Below are 24,098 nucleotides of genomic sequence, written 5' to 3'. Positions count from 1 at the left end.
CAAATATACTAATTTATGTTTATTACCTAATTATATTAGATATATGACTGCATTACCAACCAGAGTACCAAAACACTTTTGTTTAAATGTCATTTAGTTTGTATTTCTATCTCAATTTCATGAAATAGTATATTTCATTATATATGAAAGATATGCAACATAAAATGTATTAAATTGGGGGAAAAAACCATGACAAAGCAAGTTTTGTTAGGAAATCCTAGCAAGTTTTCATCTACTTAAATCATTCCAGATCTGAACAGGTTGGTGTATCGCAAGCATTAGTACTGTAATATCTAACTGAGAAAGTACAACTATTCTCCACTCCAAGGACAAAAAATCTTCTACATATTCACTGAAGAATTTTCTGTCAGTCTTCAGTCTCATATTTTTCTGGTCATTTCAACAAAGTTTCTGTACTTGAGCACGTTTCCCAGAGGCAGCTTCTCTGCAGTGCAAAGGCAAGCTGGCTTAGCTTTATTAGCAGTAAATGGATTTGTCTTGCTGGTATCAGGATAATGCTGTTGTCTGCAAACAGAAGAGTAGCAGAAGAAAAATGCTGGGTTTCTAGGCACATGATGGAGATTAAGCCTTTATTAATTCTTTATGAAAATTGGTACATTTTTTTCTTCCTCAAAAAATATGTAATTTTTTTTTTAATTTGCATATAAATTTTAATTCTAATGAAGAATTAAAACACCAGGCTTACCAGCCAAGATAACCCCTTTAAAATTGTCTTACCCTTTAATCTCTTAGGTCAGTTGAATGTATTCCTTACCAGTATAATTTATTGTAGCATCTACTATGTATTTTCATTAATTGATGAAAATCTCACATTATGGCCAGGTACATGTTAGAATTAAACCAGTCAATTACTTTAGAGTGACAAAGGACTTAACTCTGATAGATGCTGAACATCTCTTACTACTACTGAGACTCACTGGAATGAAATGTCAACTTATGAGCATGCCTGGAATTTGCCATTTGGTGAAAATAAGGAGTTTAGCACCTCTCTGGTGGCTTAATCAGTATCAAGAAAAATTGTGTTCTGTATTGCATTATAAAAAATCAGTCTGTCTTCAGTGGTAGTGCACATCCTTCCAGAGCCTTAGGTTTGCAGTTTGTCCCTTTACCTTTTAAGCTTCTTCAGCAAGTAAAAGGGGTTTAATAGAGAGCCTATGGCACTTAAATTATGTTCTGTGCTCTACAGTTTGTTCTTGTAGTGTATGTTGCTTTTCTTTCACAGAGACCCTTAAGGAAATTTCTGGTTTTTAGTGGTGAATTATTGAAATACTTATTGCTAGTCTTCAATCCCATTTCTCTCAAACATTTTCAAATGTCTCTCCATAAAAGAGATATTTGTCCAACAGTTACACTCTACTGAAATGACTGTTTGTACCAAAATTATTACAGGAACACATGAAGGTACTATTGAATACTGCTGAGAAATTACAGCAATGCAGTTACTGAAAATCAAAGTAATCAAAGAAGTGGACTCCCTGCTCCACTTCTGGAACTGTTCATCCTTCAGCTTAAATGAACAAAGCTCTATTCAAATCAATTTTTAGCCATGACTCAGTCTCCAAATTCAGTCTAAATGATTATGCGTAAGGATCGCTGTAAGGTGCCAATTTTGAGTAACTGTGCCAATGATAACAAAATGCAATAAACATCCAAATGTGAATAGCTGTAAGATAATAAAGCTGAGGCAGTGAAGGATTGGAGGTACTTTCAGCTAGTTACATACTGAAATTTGATACCATTTACAGTAAAACCTTAGTCTATACGATGTAAATGGAAAAGAGTCCCATCCTAGGAGTCTCCATTGCAGTTATCTGGTGTTGCTGGCTGCAGCAGATGAGATGCTTTGCCAATTGTCTCCTCTTCTTCAGAGGACAGTAGAAGGGGATTATGGTGAAATTGCCATCAGTGCTTACTGTTTTTAACTCACTCGGGGCTTCTGTTTCTAGTACTGTCTAGAACATTTCATAATTTTCCCCTTCATGCTTGCAGTATATTTAAAAGCAAAATCTGCTTGTGGAAAGCATTGCTGAGGTGATCTGCAGGCCCACCCAATCGCAGTAGATGGGCATAGGCAGACATTTGCTATCACTGAACAACTCAGTGTGCTGAAAGATGCATGATTATATTGTCCTTAAGATCCAGCAAAACCACTGTGACCATCATGTCTGATGTACTTCCATGGCAAAGAAGTGAACTGCAGAGGTACTGCAAGTATTTCCACCATGGCAAGAGCCAGGTTATACCCCAGCAGATGTTACAAGGCATTTTCTGTCCCCTCTTGGAGATGGGCGGCCTCCTGCGGTTTCTTCCTATAGAAAATGTCCTTTCATGACATGACCCTTGATTGGCTCTGAATTGCTGCAGTCAGTTCCTGGCAGAACAGTGAGAACTGTCTCCTGGAAGTTAAGTATTTGAGGAGGGAACAGACAGTCAGGGCTTGGCAGCTGTGGCAGGGTAAGTCTGGTTACTTCACGCTGAGCTTGTAGATTATGAAATATTTCTTCTCTCTGATTGCCAGAGATCAGAACAAAACCCATTGTAGGATCTAGCGTTCATCACTAGTATCTCCTTATTTAGTTTGGGTTTGTTTTGGCATTTGTCATGCAGATGATCCTTCTGAACTGAATATTCATTTATAGCTGCAAAAACTATAGTTTAGTTTTGAGAAACAATTTGTGGGTTTGTGTGAGTCTTTCCTTGCCCTGACAAGAGATATATTTGTTCTAAGGCAATTTTTTCTTTGGGGACTTACATGACCCTGTACACATCGTGAAGTAGATAAGAGTTGAGATTTAATCCCATGATGGAATTTTATTTTAAATTGTGGAGATCGACCTTTTTATTGTGCTTTTTTAAAAGAAGTTCCTTTTCTGTGACATATAAAAGGAAGCATGCATGGGGAATCCTTCATTACAGGCTGAACAGCAAAGAGAATTTGGAGGCTCAGAGGGAACTAAAAGGCCTGGTACCAGTTATCTATACAAAAATAGGTTTCTTTTTTATTGTCTTACCACTAAATAAAAGTTTGTGTTAAAGTGGTTACTTTCCTTGAATAGCATGTCGTCAGGCCTGATTTGGTGTCAAAGGAGGAACATAAGGAAACATTTGGTGTCAAAGGAGAATGATGGTGGTGATACATAGGATGATAATAGAAAGATATCACTGAGATACAGAACTGTGACTGCTGAGTTTTTAGGTATTCCTGGAAAGATAGGAACTGTAGCAGGATTTTTAATGTGATTCAACGCTTGAAAGAAAAATACAGTATGTGTGAAGATTCTTGTTCTGCCTTAGCCATATAGAAAACTTCAGCTTTTGAAACAAGAAGAAGCAGAATCATTGAGTGAATCTGCACCTGAATGAATGTCTCTGTGGTCTGTGGATACATTTTTTTTTTCTTGAACTAAGTACTGCAACTGTTTGTAAGCAGTTTAAAATTATTAAGTACAAGTATTTTTCTAATTCCTCAGGGTACGGAAACCATAAGATTAGTTGGTAGATCAGTGTGTGCAGAATAATGACATTTAGGTTTTGACAGAACATCAGCTAAAAGAGGATAGACTTTTCTCACGACTGTTGGTTTTCCTTTTTTTGAACTTGTAAAAAAAGAATTCTGTGTGTTACAATGAGTAAAGGCAGAATGCTTTTAACACTCTCATGATCAAATAAAATGATGAAATTTTTACAAGACAAGCATTAAGCAAGCAAAGCACAAATAATTTTTATTTGTCTTTTACTCTCCATTTGTGTTTTCCTTTTTTATTTTATATGTACTTTTACGGTCATTTCAACAGCAGTTATGTCATCAAATGTCTTGCCTGCTAGCAGTAGACCGCATCAGTTAAATGGATATCTGAAAAATTAACTTTTGAGTAAGTACCTTTGTGATAAAAATCATCTTCACTTATTAAAGATTGGTAGTTCAAAACAGGCTAGTAAAGATGAAAGTGTTGCAGAAAACTAGAAAATAAAGTGTCCAAATTGGCTTTGTTTTGCTGTAACATTCTGAAACTGGGACAAACAAACTTGGCATTGGAGCATTTGGAAGTAAGCAGTCTCCAGCTGCTTTCATGACACAGGAAACTTGCCACACGATTACAAAAGCATGCATAATGCTTCAGTGATCATCCTGGAGTTCTTCTCTGGCTCTACAAATGGAACTTGAAGTTTGGCTGGTAATGAACATTAATAATCCTTTGGATGTTTACAGAGAGCATGGGAAAGTTTTAAACTCTTAATTTCATTTTATTTCCTGCAGGCATGCAGAGTATGGAAGCATCTCATTGACATGGAAGCTAGCCAGTCATCTTCATCTTAACCTAAATTTAGTGAGCTGTTTAAGCTGTTGGATACAATAAATTCAAAATATTTTTTTCTGTGACCTCATAATGTCTGATGCAAATTGTTTCATTCTATAAAAATTACCTATTCTGTCTCTTTCCCATTGTGTACAAGCTCAGCTCTTTGTGTGCTTTCAGAAGCAGATGATGCAATTTCTCAGGGCCCGGAAGAGCAAGCTGCTCGGCAGGGGATGGCACTGCATGAGCCAAGGCAGGGCAGTGTCCTCACTGACACCAGTGCCATTTGTGCTGGCCACACACATCACCTTGTTACAGTCCCCATGCACAGACTCAGCCTGCTGCAGCAGCCTTCCCCACTCACCTTTCACACACAGAGAGACATGCAAATTGCAGATCCTTCATTTTCTAATGACTGAAGCCATGCTCAGGTACCTGTACTTGCATGTAGACATGCACCTCACTATTTGTAACTGAATAAGCAGAGGAGGTCCAGTCATGGAAATCAGAAATCAGGCAAGAGTCTGGGTTGCCAGTCTAAATTGTCAGTCCAGACTCTTGGGTGAGGGCACAGGTGTCTGCAGCATTTCTCTGGCAAGAGCCCAAGTGCAGCAAAGCCCCCAGCCCAGGGGTCAGCATGTGCATGAGGGGAGGCCTCAGGGGGGCTTCTCACAGCCCGTTCTGGGTTAGGGGCCTATGCAGTGTGTTCAAATAGGTGTGCAAAATACAGAGATACAGTTCAAGAGCAGCAGAAGTTACTTCTATCAAGGGTATTCCCAGAATCTGTGGTAAGCATTTTTTTAGCATGGCATGGAACCAGACCGGCTCTGTCTGTTGGAGCGATTCACCCTACTCTTCTTAATGGCAACTTGGCAAAGTGAGTTTGCACAGTATTGAATCTTCAAGCCCCCAGTCAACATTTTATAGATGTAAGCATTATCAGTCAAATGAGTTTTGAGATTAAGAGATCATATAATTATAGCTTTTTATATTAATACAATCTTTTTATCATTGATGTGCATTGATAAAACAGAATCTTGTATCATATCTGAAAATGTGAATTTGAGCAACTTTGCAGTTTGTATGAAATATTCTGTGTAGATTCCAGTTATAAAAACAATAGATATGTCTTCTTTCCATGTAACTTGCAGCCATATGCTAAGAACATCATGCTTTTAAGACCATTTCCAATTTGTCTATTATTTCCTTTTATTTAGAAACTTTGTTACTGCTTAGTATACTTGTTTACTACCTAGATACTTAGTACTGTTCAGTACTAGCTCTTTTTCAATTCTCATAATAATTCCTGCACAGCAGTTCTCGAGGCAGACAGGAGCACACGTAGGGACATGGTTATTTCCCCCATTTTGTGACAGTGAGTGGCAGCCCTGTGTTTCTGTGCTAAAGAATAAGAATACTGATAAAACCTTGTCTTTTTACCTGAAATTATGTTTTAGGTGAAGATTCTGAAAAGTGTTTTCAGATCTGAGAGTAATTTTTTTTTTCTACTAAAACATTTTGAAAAAAGCCGGTAGGTTTCTTTTGTGGTGGAAAGCAGGATACCAGACATGCCAGGAGTTGAAAACATTTAAAGTTCCCTGAGAACCTGCTTCTGTGCAATCTGGGTAATAAAAGCCGCTCCCTCCTGCTAGAAGCTGCCTGTGTATGAAGGCACAGATCTGCTGTTATTTACTGTTGGCTGCAAAGGCAGGGAGCTCGGTGGGATGCCGGGGGGCGAAGGCCAGGACCCTGAGCAGCTGATGAGTGCGTTGTCTGAGCTTCCTATCTGACCCTTGTGCAGCCAGGCCTCCAGTGGCACCACTCATTTCTTTTCCCAAAGGACTCATATTTATACCCATTCAAACATGAAGATAAGAGCTGGAAGCAAATTGGTGATTATCAATTATTCATTATTCATATGATTATTCATTTTTACATATAAATTAAATTGAATCAAACACTTCACACTATGAATTACGAAACCAGTGGCACCATATGTACTGGCATGCTTTCTGCAAACTCTGAAGGAAAGAAACATGTAGGTATCATGTTAGGACTGCCACTCATTAAACAGTCTCTAAATTGGTTTGCTCTAACATGTGGTAAAATTGCATCTGTGAGAAAGATCTTTGTCATCTATGCTGGGTGTCATTGTTTACCCATCTGAGGTACTGGGGGACAATTTAGGAGCAAGCTGTAGAGTAGGAGGTGTCACATGCTGAACCTCACCATCAGGGCCATGTACCACCCAGCTTCATACTACAGTTGTATCCTTCTACTAAACCCACTTTTATGGGATAACAGGAAACAACTCTCTAGTTTGGCACAAGGCAAATGTAAAGCAAATCTTGGGAAACCTTTGCAGGAAATGAACTGTATCTAATCCGGTTTGATATAGTAGGCAGCATATTATTAAGCCAAATCACCATGTTTATCCCTTTTTTCTTTGCACCCTTGTCCCTGAGGCCGGTACCCTTTCCTCCCCTGGGCAAGCTGTGGAGTGTACTGCAATTGGAGGGATGAGAAAGCCTTCCCTCTGTCTCCTCCCCTTCTTCCACCCATGCTGTGTCTCAAGTTCATACCAGTACTTACTGCTGAATAAGACGCAGCACTCTATTAAAACCCAAAACACTGAAATAATGAACTGTATAAACTTGCCAGGGGCAAAGTATGTTTTGTTAAGATACCAGAAAAGATCCACAGAGGCCTGGTCTTTGCATTTACTCCTGTCAAATGAAAAAGAAAGCAAGGAAAACAGCACAATTACTAGGAGGCTATCCTAATTTTATTTTGAGACTGCTCGTATTTTCAGCATTGAATCCACTTTTCCTTTTTGACCAGTTCTGTTGTTTTTTTAATGTCATTTTCTGTCATGTTTCTTCTTCTTTGCTTTTCTTTTTGAGTGATTCTGGTCAGTTGAAATGATAATTGGCTTCCTGACAGCCAACTCAAGGATTTGTAATTTATTTTTGTCCGTCACCTGTTGAAAAAGGACAGGAGATTCCTTGTCTGCCAAGAGAGGAGTCCATTAGTGACACGGAAGCAGCAACTGCATCACGGCAGGGATGCACAATAGTTATGTACATCACTTACTCTTTATCTGCTGCGAGACATTTGGACAGATTGTTGCCTGTAATTATCTTCCTAGGAAAAAAGGAGTCCATACAGTCCTTAAAATCATCTGCTTTCGATTTTAACTCTTGAAATGACATTTCTTTTCCTGCAAAACCTTCTAGAGAAATGATAAATAAAACCAGAAAATTTTACAGTTTAAACATACTTCTAGTGCTTCACTGTTTCTATTTTTATGTTGTAGGACCTAATCCAGAGGGTGTAGTAGCACAGTGGTGAATCAGGTGGCTTCTCAGCACACTTTCAAAATCTGTGATTCACTTGGACTCACTTGTCTGAGAATTCAGATTATAGTCCAAAGCCATAATGGTCTTATTCATGCAGAAAAAGCAGCAGCCAATGTATTCATAATTTCTTCCCTGATTCTCCACATATTGTATTGAAGCTAGAAACATTGCAAATATAAATGTTTGTGTTGTATTTCAGTTTTCATTAAAAGAAGGGAACACTAATAAAAACTGTAAGATTCATCAGTGGATTACAGCCAAGAAATCTGAAGAATGCTGTGGTCACTTTTTAAGCCTCCTTTATTCTGTTCCTTTATTCACCATCACACTGAGCTTTGGCAGGATGCTCCCAATGGAGACAGGTTATATTCAATCTGTAGCCTTCTGTATCTTTGCCAAGGGCTGGTGGTGATGGGGTTTCAAACATCCTTTCCAGTGATGGAATTTCACACACCCCTTTTTCTTTGCTTTTATTCCTTTCTGAAAACATAACTTTCTGTCTGGGTAACGTGGTAACATTAGCAGTGCATACAGTGCAGTGTGTTGAACTAATTGCCAATTAAATAATAGGGAAGGTCAGGATCTAGCGGAGAATCATTTTGCACAGTTCATTGACTGCATTTCACAGAACCGAAAGCATGCCACGCGATTTTTAAAAACAGATTTAAGGAATGAACAGTTTCTTCTTTAATACTGTATAGCTGAAATGCAGAACAGAATGGAAAGATAGGCAGACAAGCAATTCCCAGCATTTTCAGTTCCTCTCCCTCCCTGAGCTACATATCTCTACAGTTCAGACATTTCTGTGGATTAGTTTATCATCTCCATGAGGTGAATGGCTTTAAAAAGACATGGGGAGTCGGAGATAATCAGTATCTTAGTGCTATGTGTAAGTATTCTTCTCTGACATTCAACTACAGTAAAATAGGAAATATTTAGTAAGATTGAGGAAAGCACTGCAGAGGCCATTCAGGCAGATTTTAAAATATTAAATAAATATTAGTGGCTTCATAGAAAAATCATGAGAATAATGGCAGTATTTGAAAGCATACCTTATTGTAAGGGGTGAATACCATAAGAGAACTCACAAGGACTCAAGTAATACATACAAGCAATGGTAAAGTACTGTAGGAGGAAGCTTTGGGTTAGTAAATAAAGGTACAAAAAGGCTGGTTCTTGATGCCGCTGGTTCCTGGCACTAGACAGAGGCAGACAAGAAATGGAATGGATGTACGTGGGTTGATATGAATGGGCCTGAAATTAGGCAAAAATGGCAAAAGCGAGTTTATATTGAATATGATCACACTGCACTTAAAGGATGGCCAGGGTGTCAGACCCAGCCAGCATGGGTGTAGGAATGGTAGGTCGTGTTTGACCAACCTGATCTCCTTTTATGACCAGGTGACCTGCCTGGTGGATGCAGGAAAGGCTGTGGATGTTGTGCACCTGGACTTCAGCAAGGCCTTTGACACTGTCTCCCATAGCACACTCCTGGAAAAGTTGGAGCCCATGGCTTGGACAGGAGCTCTCTGTGCTGGGTTAGGAGCTGGCTGGATGGCTGGGCCCAGACAGGGGTGGTGAATGGTGCCACATCCAGCTGGTGGCCTGTCACCAGGGGTGTCCCTCAGAGGTCTGTGCTGGGGCCAGTTCTGTTCAATATCTTTACTGATGACATGGATGAGGGGATTGAATCTTTCATTAGTAAATTTTAAGACAACTCTAAGCTAGGATCATGTGTTGATCTGTTGGAAAGTAGGAGGGCTCTGCAGAGAGACCTGGAATGGTTGGATGGATGGGCAGAGTCCAGTAAGATGCAGTTTAATAAAGCCAAGTTCCCAGTCCTGCATTTTGGCCACAATAACCCCCTGCAATGCTCTGGGCTGGGGATGGTGTGGCTGGACAGTGCCCAGGCTGAAAGGGACCTGGGGGTGCTGGTGACAGCCCACTGGACATGAGCCAGCAGTGTGCCCTGGTGGCCAAGAAAGCCAGTGGCATCCTGGCCTGGATCAGGAACAGTGTGGCCAGCAGGAGCAGGGACGTCACCCTTCCCCTGTACTCAGCACTGGTGAGGCCACACCGTGAGTGCTGTGCCCAGTTCTGGCCCCTCAGTTTGGGAAGGACCTTGAGAGCTTGAGTGCGTCCAGAGGAGGCAACGAGGCTGGAGAGGGGCTGGGAACACAAACCCTGTGAGGAGCGACTGAGGGAGCTGGAGGTGAGAAAGGCCTGGAGAAAAGGAGACTCAGGGGTGACCTTAGCACTCTCTACAACTCCCTGAAAGGTGGCTGTGGTCAGCTGGGGGTTGGTCTCCTTCTCCAAGCAGCAGCTGACAGAGGCAGAAGACACAGACTTAAGCTGCGCCAAGGGAAATACAGGTTGGATATTAGGAAAAAGTTTTTTATGCATAAAGTGATAAAGTTTAGAGTGATAAAGTTCTGTAATGGTCTGCCCTGGGAGGTGATGGAGACACCATCCCTGAATGTGTTTAAAAACAGACTGGATGTGGCACTTAGTGCCATGGTTTAGTTCAGGTGTTAGGGCATGGGTTGGATTTGGTGATCTTGAAGGTCTCTTACAGCCTAGTGATTCTGTGAAAAACAAAAAATGAGACATAAGAAGTGAATTATGTTTGGGGAAAGAGTGGGAGTATAGATGTTAGAGTGAGTAGCATCTCATCTTGAGGAATGTGGTTTGAAGTGTCAGTGTTAAATTAATTGGTGAGAATGAGTAACATTCTTAGGGAAAAAGAAAAGGGGGGGGAAGGAGAGAGCACCCAAAAATACTTGAAAAATTTTATTTTTTATAATAGATATAGAAGTCACTCTTGAAAATATTTGCCTGTAGCATTTGAAGTATCAAGTTTAAATTTTTTCAATACTCATTGACATAAATTTAAAATGTACTATGAAGCTCGTTTTAAGAGAAGAGCGGTGAGATCTGTGCATGGAGGTCTGTTTCTTTATCTTGCTGCTGATTAAATGATGAGTGTGCTGGTATTAAGGATTTTTTTTCTTGCAGGTATTTTATTTCTATGGAAATGGAACATCTTTCATCATAATTCATAACCCAATATCATCTCCAGACCTTTTGTAATTGATGTAGCTATTATCAAGAAGTTTTTATTTTACAATAATTCCTTTCTATAATTTTGATCTCTTGATCACAGCTTTGTTTGTAGCTTCCACAGCTGTTTGTAGCATTCTGGAAAGTAGTAGGTTGGAGTATTTTTAATAGTTTGGAGCAATAAAAGTTGCTGTTCATGAAAAAATAGTCTACTTTGAACTTCACTGGAGCACGTCACATTGTTTTCTGGAATCGCAGTGTCCTTTGCAGAAAACACTAAAAGGAGGTGCTATAAAATGGTGTTAAGAACAGGGAACAAGGCTTGTCATTCTGAAAGGATCCCACTCTAGGGAAACACCATGCCAGAACATCATCATCTGCCTTCTGTCTGCAGCTGGAGGTCTTGAAAGGCAGTGAGAGCGCCGGGGCAGGTCAGCTGCGTCAGTGCCACTGCTTTCTGCCTTGCAAAAGAATGTTCAGTAGGTACTGAAGACTTCAAGAGCTGGGAATGTCACTGTATGCCTTGCTAAAATTTTACCCTACATCCCATCTAAATAATTCCAGAATCAAATTCCAGATTTTTGGTTTTGTTATGTCTTTCTCTAGAAGACAGCAGTACCTTTTTGTCTCCTGTATTTTCAAGCCATACTGATGTCCTGTAACCAGGACATTCACCAGTCATCTCCTTGATATGCCAAACAGGTTGAACAAGCAAAGTTCTTGTCATAAGGCATTTTCTCCACTCCTTTTGTGTATATGTGTATATTTTACATCTCTCCGTGCTCTTTTTTGTCTCTGTAAATAAATATCACTCAGCATCACAATTATTCATAGTGTTCACATATGAGTCATGCTAGTTCCAAGAAAATTTGCTTATTTCTAACACGCAAATTCACATGATAATTGTACTTGTTAGTCATTTAATCCCCAAGGGTCACACAGTTCTTTCAGCCACAGCATTGTCCTGTAAACCCCAGTAAAATAGCTTGTCCACTGAATCCCTTAGAGGTTTTTCAGAGTTGCTGCTGTCCAGAGAGCACCCATTCTGGTTTATAACTTCCATAATTTATTCCTTTTTGCTGTGAATGCCTTGGTTTTCTAAGCATGGAAGAACACTGTGGCTGCTTTGTACTTACTGTTAATTGTGGCTTTCTTAAAAAACAGACTTTTTTTCATTTGCAGTTATACTAGGAGTGAATTTACAGTTAATTCAAAATGACAGGTATTACCCAGCTGAACAGGTCAAAAACCTTCTTTTGTTATTTCTTTTTCCATGTCCTTCCTTTGGCACTGTTACATGGGAAAAGTCCAAGACTTCAGGGTTTTGCTTGTATCTTGCGGTTGTGTGCCTTCCTGGCAGCAGGAACAACAATACAGTTGTGAAAGGGAGGACATCAGAAAGTGACCCTGAAACATGGCCTCAAAGAGATAGACTTTAAAGTGGCTTGAATTCAAGGAAACTTTTACAATACCTGCTGTAAAAGCTGTTCCCAAGGACTGTCAGACTTCTTCCACCTGAGTGTTATTGTAATATCTAACCTGTGTCTGTTGGGAATGAGGAGAAGAAGGGGATTATACGCCACATAAGAAATGAAAACTTAAATATGCAAAATCAATAACAAAAAGTTGGTGATTGAAACACAAAAAATAACTGTTTAGAACCATCTTCAAGGTACATATTCAATTTTGAATACAAATTTATTCAAAATTTCTTCAAAATATTTACAGATTTTATTCAAATTCATTTACTTGTTTCACAGCAGCAGATGATCACTTTCAGATAACCCTCCTCAGAATTTATTTTAATTTATGATTTTGCATTTTATTTTAGCTAAATGTTTTCAATAAAATTTATGAGACACTGGATGAGTCACTTTTGTTGGTTTTCCCAGCTTTTACAGAGACAGAGAACTGAGAGGCATTTTAAAAGATTTTATTCCATCATCAGTCTCGATGAATACTGAGGCACAAGAGATGTAAAACTCAATGCCATTCCATCAGAAGGCAACATATTTCCTGGTTACAATACCTTATAAATGTTTTTCAGCCTGTTAGCTTTTGCCACACAGTGCTGCTATTCCTTCTAACACCAATCACCTATATTTTTTCCCCATGTGGTCCTGCTGCAATGCATCTTTCACAGTTCTAATTCTCTAAAATATCTGGTCTTTTTGTAAGGCTCTATTTTGAAACTTGTTGAAACTTGCTTCTAGCTCAATCTCTCTCTCAACAATGTCATCTCTATTCCCTGGCCTTCCTAAGTCAGCACACCTTACCTCAGGGTTTGCATATAGATGTACAAGACTGTGTGAGATTTCTGTCAGGTTTTGAAGATTCTTTACAAATCCATTTTTGCATAATTTATTTTAAAACATAATGGAGTCCAAGAGCTCTTGATACCGGTCACTTAGAACTATCACCTGACCATTTCTCTCTGTATTTGATTTAAATGCATTTGGTGTTCATTGTAGATTCACTTTACAAGATAAGTCCAAATTGCCAATCAAAACCATAAAAAAAAAAAAAACAACTAATGATTGGTTAGAAGAAATGATCTTTAGATATGCCATGAAGCATAAAATAGTGGTATTAACAGAAGCACTGATTGAAAATATCTGACACATTATATGTTATAGGCACAGCACTATAATATTTTGTGAATAATAAACTTGTCCACTGGTGACTGTTTTCTTCAAACTGTTTACTGGAAAACAAACATCAAGACAGTAGAAGGTTGATGATAAGCAAAGGAATTAAATTCTCCTTACTTTGTTTTTTTCTTCTCACATACAATTTACTGAATATAGCAAGGTGTCTTAAATAATCTCCTCAACTGTAATTTCAGGTATCAAATATGAGAGCAGAGATGAAGAAAATTTCTCTTTCTGTCTGTATCAAAAAAAATCTGGTTTTGACCATGTTATAATAGTCATAGACAAAGAGGAATTTGCCCATGTATACCAGGAAAAATCTAGCTTTTATTCAATTCTCATGTACAAGAAAGGGGTATATTAATGTACATTATTTCTCAATTCTTTGGTACGTGCTCTGTTGGGGGATCTCGTGCCTCCTGGAGTGAAGTTTGCTTTATGTCTTCCAAAGCTCATCTTTTCATGATATTTTGATAACACTTCATTCCCATAGAACCTTAACCTTGGTCCTGGGGGTCCTAAACCATCACATTATTTCCTTTGTTCTGCTGTGCTTCTGCCTAAATCCTTCAGTGCCAGTATGCCATACTGACAAAGGACTGGATGCTCCTGTCATTGTCATGTTTCTGCTGAAGAGTCCAAAGAATGATCTGCAAGAGTTTGAACTTGAAATCATGTGTTGGATCACAAATACTGAAATCTTAGCTCTTCAAAACTGCCCTTGCACTTCTGTGTTTGCTTTGAAGGGAAAGACAGATTACAGCATTAAAATAAATTATCAAAGCAAATAGTAATGTAAGAAGGCATATCTAAGATAATACTGACTTACTGTCAACTTCAATGTCTTATAAAAGGGTTTTTCTGTTATACCATCAGCACAGAAGCTATCTGTGCTGTGACCCAGAGCTACTCTGTAGCTACTCTTTTATAAGAAGAGAAAGGTAGTATATAAAACTGTGATGCAAAATGCCTGATTAGTTTAATTGTGTGTATTGAATATTTCATAGTCATTTTCTCTACGAGAAGATTTTTTCTTATTCTTGTTAGTGTTGTGGAAATTGGTAATTTTATTTTACAAAAAAAATTATACCAAAAGAAGGCAAATACCCCCAAAGAATGTTACAGAATAAACCTTGACGTTTAAAAGGTGATTTATGGTAATATTTTGAGAAATGGAAATCCTAAATGGTTACATTTGTGTTACTATAATGATTCATTTGACAGATGCATTAGCAGACCACAGAATGTGATATACAGAAGTTCTGGATCTCTAAAAATAGCATCATCCTTCTCATAGCCTTTTAAAATATTCTTAAAATATGCTAAACTGTGTTCTCATATGTCCATCAGTATGAAAGCACAGAGATTCCAAAGAAGGTAATGATGCTATTTAATTTCTGGTATTGGTTACTTACTCTGAGTAATATTTGTCTGTTCTGTTGTCATTTCAGCTGTACAGCTGGAGGTAATTTTATCAAATTTTTTTACAAATAAATTGAACATGAAAAGTACTTTACAGGCCTCTCCATTTAAATTAGATCAGTTAGGAAAAGTTGAGCACTTTGGGGAAAAGGTCAAGGAAGAAGGACAAAGGAAGGCATGATAGAAAGTATGTGTGAAAGTTAATGGATTAAAGCATAATTTGTAGATCCACTAGCATATCACCAGAGATATTTGAATATATGCTGTTTACTTTGCTCTTGCTGGGTAGAACAGTGTCTGCAGGTGATTGTATGCTTTTCTTTTTCTTAGGTAATGGGTTTCTTGCCCTTCAATTGTGGTACCAGACAATGAAAAATCAGAACATTAATATTGTATGAGTATTTAGCAGTTTGAATGGTCAGCCTTGCTTGTTGAACAGTTTTGGTCATATATAACCCCCAGATAAACCTAAATAATTGGAAAAATTTAATGATGATGATGATAATAATAACAATAATAATAATAATTCTTTTATCCAGAAGTTGGAAATCAGGAATTAGGAAGTATTGTTCTTTGGCCAAAGATGAAAACATTAGGTCATAATAGGGAAAATTAATAAAATTACTGTGCCTATTCACTGTGTAAGTTTTAAGCAAAGACATGGTATGTTTGAGCTCTCTTCAGTGCTGAAAAACAGGAATAGTGAGCACAGAACCCTAGCACTACTACATACTTTCTCATACTTTCAAGTCAGAGTTATTATTCAAAAATGGTATGATTCCTAATTTGAAAGGATTATCTTTTTCAGGTATCATTTACTTCAGTTTTCATCATACCTGTTTTGTGAGAAGCTCCTAAACAGGGAAAGCCCCCGTGTTGGAGGCCATGTCTGGGCCGTGTCAGAAATGCAGTAAATACAGATTATCTGTGCAGCACCTGTAGGCAGTTGTTTAACTCTGTCTGTGGGGACTCAATTCCTTTGCCTGGAAAAACATGGAGTTGCTGCAAGATGGGACAGCACCACTCAGAGCTCTGACACATTCTCTTGTCTCCTGCTGCTGCCACCACAGGGACCTGGACTCTGGTCCCATCCCAGTGGTGTGCACCTGTGTCTGTCCACACACGTGCACACAGAATGGGGACCCATCACCCAGAAGAGTCACAACCAGACCCTTTTGTCCCTTTGCCTGCCCATTTTCCTGTCTGTTCTCTTCCTTGATCCACCTTGATTTAATCTAAGTGCAATCATGAGATCAAGATCCTGAGTAGCTTTGGGAAAACGTGATTTCTTATGTCAGGTGAACTGGTTTTGGCACAGGGATTTCCAAAGGCTGTTCTGATGGTATATGTCCACATGTCCCTCCTTGTTGGCTAAGTGTTAAGAGAGATTTCTGTACATGCTGTGTGCCTCTGAGGCTCTACTGGCATTGATAGGTAACTCATGCATTTAAAGTATCAACTGACAATTAGGAGGCAAGAAACTAAGCTTCAAAAGAATTAGTTTTCTTCTTTTTTTTTTTCTCCCCAAAAATCTGAAGACTACAGAAACAATGCTTTAGTTGTAGGTCATTAAACCAATAGAATGAAATCATTCCTTGTCTGCTAAAATATCCAGAGCAGAGCTAAGCCTACCTCATGATTATGTATCCCTGAAAAGTAGTCTTTAAAACACAGAGGATCTTTGAAATGGTGATGGCGGCTCAAACCTATAAAAAAACACCAATGGATCTCACCAACATCTGTTCTGAAATGTGTAAGCTGAAAACCAAAAGGCACAAATAATGTTTTGTTCCAAAATCCACCAGCAAGTTCTAGTAAACATTGGGTTGATTTTCCTTTTTTCTCCTTTTTGCAGCTGCTAGTCTGATTCAAACTGTTTATTCATAGGATGAAAGACATGTTTTTAAGTATTCTCAACAGTTCCAAGTGATTGATGTAAATTTTAAAAATGCTACTCTGATTTCAAGAGAGTTGCTAGGAAACATGCATTTTGAAGATGAAATCTCCCACTGAGCTTGTCCTTGGCTGTATAATAAGTAGTATGTTATAGGGTGTCCTGAGTTGCAGATTATATGGATAAACTGTTAAATTTTTATGTATATAAATACATCTGCTGTGAACTTATTGAATATACATGATTCATTCCAGTATCTCTATTTACTGATGAATAACAAGGTATTACTAAGTTCAAGAAAATGTGAAAATCAAATGAAAATGCCAAGAGCATGATAAAGATTTTTATACAGTCTTCATTTCATTTTTCTGAAACATAAAATGATTTTTTTTTCTTAGAAATGGATCTCTTTAAGATTTAATTTCCCTATGATGTTCTGATTAGTATTTTTTTCTTTTATAAACTTTAACAAAATTTAAAGCTCAAAATAAAGAACATAAATTATACACTTAATTTTTCTTAATAAGTTAATGTGTTTCGTCCCTTAAAAGGTATTGACCAAAGTAACCTAAAAATCTATTCTCATGAAGGAATACCCAGTTTTAGTAAATGGATATTTATTTGTATTAGTAGCTAATGTTTTTTCATGCTGATTTTAGATACTTGAGTATGTTTCGTTACCTTGGAGTAAAATTTAAACTGCTTGGTCTTTAAGACACAAGTGGAAGCTTGTGTAAGTGTACATATGGGAACAGAGTAGTGTGCTGTTCTGCAGGATGCTCAAGACTTGGAAGCAGGTTTATTGATTTTTGTTGCTGAAATATTTTACCAGGCAGTCTTTAGGCAGCAAGCTTTCAAAAAAGTGAGTAATGCCTGTGAGTTATGATAGTAGTAAGTGATCCTTTTCTTTTTTATTACCTTAGAAGAAAGAGCTGATGTGACATCAGAAAGGAAATTTATTACCTTAGAAGAAAGAGCTGATAGAGCAAATAGTGTGGACAGGAACTGTCTGTCTGACCCTGTGTTGCTGATGTGATAATTAAAGACAGTGTGTAAGTACCACTAAGGAAGACTTCATAATCTGAAAGTATTTCAAACTATGTTTTTGCACCTGCTAAAGAAAAGTAACTAAACTGTATTAATGATTAATAGTAAAGACGAGTTGTTGAGCTTACCACAAATTAGAAGCTGCTTAATGTTCCTGAAAATGTATGTTTGTAATAGTATTACCCGATGACCTCTTGTTACAGAGGTGTTGGTTAGCTGAGCTGTGACCGCTCTAAGGCCCTTTTAGGGAAGAAAATTAATGTTGATTCATAACAAATCAGTGGGTGCAAGTAAGAAAAAACAGACATATTATTAGTTGTGTAAAATATGAGGACAAAATAACAAAAAGACAAAACAGAGAAACAATGAAAATGGGGATGATGCAGCCTGTGTTGGTGCATTCTTTCTCAAGTGCAGGCACCTGCATTTATCTTCACTGAATTTCAGACAACTCTTCTCTGTCTATCTCTGCAACCTGCTGAGGCCCTTCTGAAGAGCTCACAGCACGCTGGGGTATCAGCCCTCCTGTCAGGTTTATGTTGCCGTGAACTTACTGAGGATGCATCTTCATCCAAGTCAGTGATGAATACATTAAGCCATACTGCGCACGGTATTAGTGACAGGACTCCAACTAAACCCTCTGCCACTTACAATGCCATGGGATCTGCTGTTCAGCCAGTTCTCGGTCCTGCTCACTGTCCACTGATCCAGCCTGCATTTCTGGAGTTTTCCTATGAGGATGGTGCAAGACAGTGTTCAAAACCTTGCTGAAGTTGATCTAGAAAACAGCCACTGCTCTGTCCTCATTTATCCAGGTAGTTGTTTTGTTGTAGAAGGTAATGAGGTTGGTCAAGCATGATTTTCCTTTGAGGAATGTTCCTTGCCTACTCCTGATTGCTTTCTTGTCATCTCTGTGGGTAGAGATGGCCTCCAGAATGAGGCACTACATCAGCTTTCTGAGGATTGAGGTGAGGCTGATGTTTTTGAAGACCGGAGTGGCCTTTGCTTTCTTCCAGTACTCAGGGACCTTTTCTGATCACCTCAGCCTTTCAAAGATAATTCCAAGCAGCCTTGTCAAGATGTCCATCAGCATTTTTTGAGCATCCTCATGTAACCAGTGTTCCCACTCCATTTAGCAATGGACCCACATGATATCCTTTGTTTTCCTTTTGTTTTTGGTTCAGTTGAAGAATCCCTTCTTGTCTTCCTTGTCATCTTTGTCCAGATTAAATTCCAGATGGTATTAAATTCCAGATCACCTCCAAGATACTGTTTTTTTCTATTTACAAGTCATTATTTATTAAACAAAATCCCAGAGCTGGTTATCCAGTAGTGATAGAATCACTTGCTAATTTAGCCTGTTAAAATATACTAATAAACTTACTCTGGGTTTGTTTTAATTTTTTTTTAATTATTGGTTACTTGGCACCAGTAAGCAGTTAAAAAGGATGGAGTTATTGGAGGGGAAGAATTAGCCTGCATGTTGCGCCAACTTTGTCCTTTTTTGTTATGTCATTGCATACAGTCCTTGAAATTGTAAATTCTGTTCAAGAAGAGTATCTTACTTACGGGCTATCAAATTGATGTGCTTTTAGTCGGATTTCATTCATGTGAAAGGGAGAGTATAGCTATATTCTTTATATAGGATGAAGTGGAAAATATTAGAAGCACGACTGTTGATGATGGACTGTTTGGGCCAGTGGGCAGTATTGTGAGTGGTGGATTTGAGATTCTGTTTTCACTTGAACAAATCTGTCAAAACCAAAGATTATAGTTATAGAAGTCATAAGGAAATGAAGTATTTCTACAAGACTTTATTGAAGGGAACTAAAGTCACTTTTGGACTCCTAAGTGACAGCCAGCTAACACACAAAATCTCTTGCAGATGCAGCAGTGCTGTAAGAGGGCTGGTTTGGAACTTTGCTTACAGCAATCCCAGACCACTGGAATGAGACAAATCTGTGCAGTGGCAAGGAACTTGACTGTCATCACTTTTCCAGTAATAGAGAAAGCTAGAAATGCTAGTGGCTAAAGCATTGGCTTCAGAAGTAAATTGGATTATGTGTGGGTGATGGTTGAGAAGCCAGACTTGTGAAGAAGATTCAGTCCCCTTTTTAATGGCACATTTTTTACCCAGATTGTCAGAACTTGTTCATTGATCACAAAATTCATTTGCAAGGGTCAAAGTAGCAGAAAAGGACAAAAAGTGATACAAAAAATAATATGCAATGTACATAATTTTTTAAAATTAAACCATTTTTTGTTATTTCTGGATACTGAGCAACTAACAAGATTTGTGAGGAGTTACTTATCATAGAAGAAAATGTCAACTCTGTTAAGAAAATAAAGACAAGGAGCAATTACATGCTTACAAAAATCACTGAAAGAGTCTGAAGTAAAAACAAATACAAAACACTGATTAGGCTGAAGTATTGTGTGACTCCTAAAAGACTTTGATTATAACTTGCCACTGTGTTAATTTGCGAATGAATTATTGCAATTATATATATTCATTTTTTGAAAAAGGGTAGAGAGCCACATATTTCTTCTAGATTGTTGTATCTATTTACAGTCTAATCTGGGCAGAATCTCTACCAATTCTGAAACTTGAATGTCTGTAATTATCATAATATACCAGGAAATGAGGATCATAACAAGCATCTTGATTTACCTCTTCTAGCTATGTGTACCATGCCAGAGTTCCTGAACACTTTCTTCTGCCCCCTCTCTTCCCCTTCAGCACTTGGGGTTCCTGACTGGAGCCTGGAGTGGATGTCTGGGGCTGACAATCATGCTGCTCCCACACTGAAAGCCTTGGCAGGCAGGGTTCAGGAAAGCTCTTCCATGGTAAATGTTGACATTTACTGACAGAGGCAACTGGCAATTCTCATACACCTTTATCTACCTATATCTCCTTCACTTTCCCTCTCTGCCTTCTTTTCTACCAGCCCTTTTGGGCTGGTTTGTTGCTTCCATCTTACCGCAGATCCCAGATGTCCCACATGGCATTCATTCCCTCTGTAGTGTTGAGATCTTTGTCTCCTCTTCACCTCTTCAACATCCCCTACTGTTGCTCTGCTGTCCTTTGTCTATCCCTATCCCTTCTTGATTTCAAATCTGGTAGATTAGGTACTTTGTTTGAGCTGCCTTTGATCTTGAAAATCTTTATTCAACTGACTTCAATTACCTACTGTTTGTAATTTCTTTTTGTGTCTACCCTGTAAATGCTTTATTTCCTTGCAAAACAATGATGTCATCTGCATGTTTGGATTTAGCAGGGAAGCGATGGAAAACACTGTCTGCTTCAATAGCTATAAAATAGGTGTCTTTTTTTCTTAAATAAATGCCTAAGTGCACTGAAGATCTCAAGAAAATCACACGTGGCAGAAAATGTAGATAGTTTTCTAAAGTGCATTTTGAGAGATGAAAGAATCCTTACAATTGGATATTGTAGAGAGACAGGTTTACCCTTGTGTCCTGGGAGCACCTCTCATCCTAATGAAGCATCACGAGACACTCCAGGCCTCCAGAAGCACTCTGGCAGGTCCCTGTGTTCAAAATTCAATGTGCTTCTTATTCAGCAGCCAATGCCCCAGTTTTTCTACCTCCTTTGGGGATTGCACTCCAGACAGCTCACCAGAACTTGTTTTTTTGACTCTAGCAAAGGTGCTGTAGTGGTGACTGGTTCTTTTGGAAAACTGTACAGTAGAAAGAGACCTAAGTGTGTTAATGAGCATTAGTTAGTAATTAAACATGGCATGGTTGCATTTAAATGCCTGCTTATTTAATGCATGTTTTTAAAGTGTCTTACTTTTTTTCTGAAATTGTGATGGTTTGTTTGGAAGAAGGATAGTGTACTGTGCAGACTGAAGGATGTATGTCTAGATGTGTAGACACTCTATGCTTTTTCGGAGGAGAAAAGTGACTCAGCTGTTCATTTGTTCAGGAATGATTTTTAATTAGGCAGCAATACCCCTCTCACTATGCAAAGAATAAAGGTTGAGAGCTGTAGAGCAGGAGTAGATTGTGCTGCCTGAGCAGCGCAGCCCACAGCGCAGCCTCTGGCACCGCTGCTGCTGCCTCAGCTACGCCAGGGGACCCCTTGGGCAGCTGGGTGGTAACACTGCACAGCTCTGCCACCTGCCACACACACAGCAGTAACCTGCCTGCTGTCTCATCTCATAGCAGCCAGGTCTGCCAAAATTCAGCAGAGCGATGTGGAACAGCTTCTCACCCACAAGCTGAGATGAATCAGGAGGGATGGCTGTGCTATATATACAGAACCCACTCAGCCGAAACAAGGGCGAGTAGGGAAAGGATTTAAATCCTGGCAGGTTGGATATTTTTGTCTCTGAATAAAATGAAGTATTTATAGCGCTTACTGACACAATTCTTATTTACTTCAATTGAAGCCATTGTTGAAACCATTTTTTGTTTTCTGAGCCAGCAAAAACGGATTTTTGGGGAACTAGAGGATATTGTATCTTTCCAAAATCAAACCTAAATTTTGCTGAAGAGAGGGAGGAGGGATCTTCCCTCTCTGACTATAATGTCAGAGAACACAGTGCTCTTAACAGTCTCCTCTAGCAATACACTTGAACACAGTTATTATCATCATGAGCTGCTGTGTAATTACCGTTGTTCCCTAAAGAGTTCCTGTTTCTTTGCTATTTAATTATGTACATTATTTCAGCATAACTATGCACTTTACTCATGTCATTTGGAAACAAATGTTTTAGGCAAGGCAATGTCATATCACAAGGATGTCATAGTCTGGGCGTGGCTGCTTTAAAAGCATACAAAGTAATTTCTTGATCAGACCTACCACTGCCTTCTGTATGAATCACACACAGTAGTTCATTCGTTGGTCAAGGTAGATGCTTGAAATGGTTGTGGATGTCCTTTGTGTGACAGAATCTGAAGAAACTTTAGTGCCAACAGAAGTGGGAAGGTAAAGATGTTTAGTAAATCTTTCTCCTTGGATCCAGCTGTAGTAAGCATATGTGTTTGTTGCCAATTTAAGAGCCTTTTTCTAGGGAATATTTCTAAATAAATCTCAGTTCTGAGGAATCACTGTTTAACTCTTGTCTGTCTTTTGCTGAGCACGGTTTTCATGTAACAGCCATAACTGTAGGGTCATACAGCTTTTAAGTTTTTATTAAGGGTTTACTCTGCTTAAAAAAGGGGAAAATGTGACATGCAACAGCTCCTGTACTTTCTGAGCCAGAAGATTTTCTTGTGATATTTATTGTCATTTTCCTGCATTATGACTTTATCAAAACACTCTTGAAACTCTGTTCTAAGGCAAGGTCACTGTTTGTGGCATGTTCAGATGAACATCTTAGCGTTAGTCTGGGAAAGAGGGGAGAAGTAAAAGGCCCCAGAAGCTAAGACACATTCCTACCCACCTCAGGGGGAGATGTGAAACACATACACTGCAGCAGGCATGTCCGGCAGCCGCTCGGATGAGACGTTCTCTGTAATAAGGGCAGGATTTATCCTGACCATACTTAGGGAGTCAAGTGTATTTGTACTTGTGTTTTGTAATTTAAAATTGCCTCTTTCTTGGTGTTGGAGGTGGGAAATGACATAGTTTCAAAACAAGATCTAAAATATCTGAATTTTGGAAATGAACAATTAGGTAAAAATTTTGACGTGGAAAGGGCAAGTATCATGCTGAAAGGTGGATGTCACTGTCAGAGTCATCAATTCCTGGCATGGGAGGCTGGAAAGCAGGAGCATTGAGATTACACCTTGCTAAAAATTACAATGCAACATTAGAATCATAGAATCATTTACATTGGAAAAGACCTCTTGATTCCAGCTGCTAACCCAGACCTTCTACCACTGAATAATGTCCCACATCTACAAGTACTCATTTTTAGCATGCACCATGTCCTGGGATGCTTATTACTGAAGGGTGTTTAAGTATGTATAAGCATATTTTCTAATGAAATAGTAACAAAATGGATATACTGAGGGGACTGGATGATATCAGCATGTGTCTGAGGTACAGTATTCTGTCAGTGATAAGCTGGAAGCCTTGCTTTGTGTGAAGTTCTTAATGAGTGCTAGAGCAGAACCAATCAACAAGCAAGAACAAGGTGTGATAGATATACAGGATGTATTTATATATTCGTGACAAGAAATCCATCAAAAAAACCTAGAGAATTGCACACTGCAAACATGATGACACATTTCTCTAAAGAAATAGGTAATAGTCCCCAGCAATAAAAAAAAAGGGCAAAATATTCTGATTTGAAGTAGTAACAAATCTTACAAAAGTGTCTGAAAAATGATTTATAAAATCTTAGACTATTCAAAAGAAGCTGCATGCTTTTTTAGC

The 24,098-nt window shown here is 38.6% G+C and overlaps 1 protein-coding gene across 1 annotated transcript in view; it reads left to right on the top strand.

Annotated features, from left to right (window-relative positions):
* CNTN1 (contactin 1) overlaps nucleotides 1-24,098 on the top strand; it is a 205,934-nt gene that overhangs the window by 109,348 nt on the left and 72,488 nt on the right. The window lies entirely within an intron of this gene.

Source organism: Zonotrichia albicollis, chromosome 4 (genome assembly GCF_047830755.1).
Source record: "Zonotrichia albicollis isolate bZonAlb1 chromosome 4, bZonAlb1.hap1, whole genome shotgun sequence".
NCBI lineage: Eukaryota > Metazoa > Chordata > Aves > Passeriformes > Passerellidae > Zonotrichia > Zonotrichia albicollis.
This window is presented reverse-complemented; position numbering and strand designations above follow the sequence as displayed.